The following is a 1,506-nucleotide window of genomic DNA, read 5'->3' as shown; positions in this document are numbered from 1 at the left end:
TAAAACTGAGCATAGAGCCAAGCCAAGTGGTGCCTATGGTGGAGGATTTTGAAACTTGAAATTCTATTGCTAGAAATTACAAACATTTTAAGATCTCACTTTGAGACCCAGCGGAGCGGGTCTTTAACCCGTCGTAGACGGGTCATGCTACTCGTTCTTATAACAATCTAAGGTACCTAAAATTGGTCTCCTAGCATCAGATTTCAACAGTGTAACATCTAATTCGAGAACTGTAACCTCAAAAAGAGAACTCTAGGGAAATCTTTGAAAGATTCTCTCTTTTTCATGTGAATTTTACGTAACACATTTCAAAATCCTGAAAAGGTACAAATCACATTGTTGCACAAACATACATGCCACTGATCCTACAAAGAATAGTACTCCTACACCTTCAAATGCACTAGAGCCTAAGCTTTGTGTGGTAGAAGTTGAATATCCTTCCTCCTCTAGGCTGTCTACTAGAACATTCTCCGAGTCAACTTGGGCAAGTTTAGCTCCCACCCTCTTTTTTGCATGGCGTGTCTTGGCTTCCATTTGTTCACTGCATCCGATTAATGTCTTTGGAAATTTTTGGGATATTATGTATTGTCTCCTTTGGCAAATGCTCGGCTTGTGTTAATTGAAATGCATATACCAAAATATCTACCTCATCCAATTGTAGAGTATCAATTCTTGGACAATTCTTTGTCGCCCTCTTCCTTTTTTGCCACACTTCCTTGTTACCACCATCTCTGGGTTATATCGAACCATGAAAGCATCCATGGACTTGTGAAAAACCAATGCACCTCTATTGACTTGGTGTTTAAACCTTCCTTTTCGGCTTTCACAACTTTAGCAATCCAAAAATAAAATCCACTAGGATCATTTGTTGCTAACACAGCAATCATCATACCCACTGCCAAGTCCTCAATGCTACCACTCCACATTTCTTGAACCCTTTCCCTAGCTTTTTTTGGACTTTCTTGCCCCAAGGTACATTTCTCTCTCCTCCCTAAAATAGTTCTTCTTTGAAGGTGCATGTAAATACGCACTTGAAGAAGCACTCATACGTGCATTTACAAAATCTTGTTTAATGCATTGTGGCCAACTAAAATTTGACACATCTTGGGGGTCATTTAGTAGGTGATTGATAAGTATTTGGGATGCAAAGAATAGATTCCACCATGTCCACACCACATCTTCAAAATACGTTACAGCATGCTGGATTATTTCTCTAATCTCATTAACTGAAGTTATAGGGTTTGCATCTCTCCCCTCCTTCATGGCTCATTGCAACTCCCTCACTGATTGTAAAGGTTTTAAGGGTGCCACATACAACTCACGTTTTGGAACACACTTCAAGAACTTCAATCCTTTGACTAGAACCCAAGTCGGTGATGTGGAATAGAACTTCCCCCACAACAACGTTGTGCCTTCTTGATCTTTCTTCATTCGAAATTGGTATTGAAATCTTAACTCGTTGAGCTTCTCAATACATCGATCAATTTTCTCGTTGTCACCAAACAC

Source organism: Dipteris shenzhenensis, chromosome 20 (genome assembly GCF_047967505.1).
Source record: "Dipteris shenzhenensis isolate YYH24624 ecotype China chromosome 20, Dip_SZ_1.0, whole genome shotgun sequence".
NCBI classification, from domain to species: Eukaryota; Viridiplantae; Streptophyta; class Polypodiopsida; order Gleicheniales; family Dipteridaceae; genus Dipteris; species Dipteris shenzhenensis.
This window is presented reverse-complemented; position numbering follows the sequence as displayed.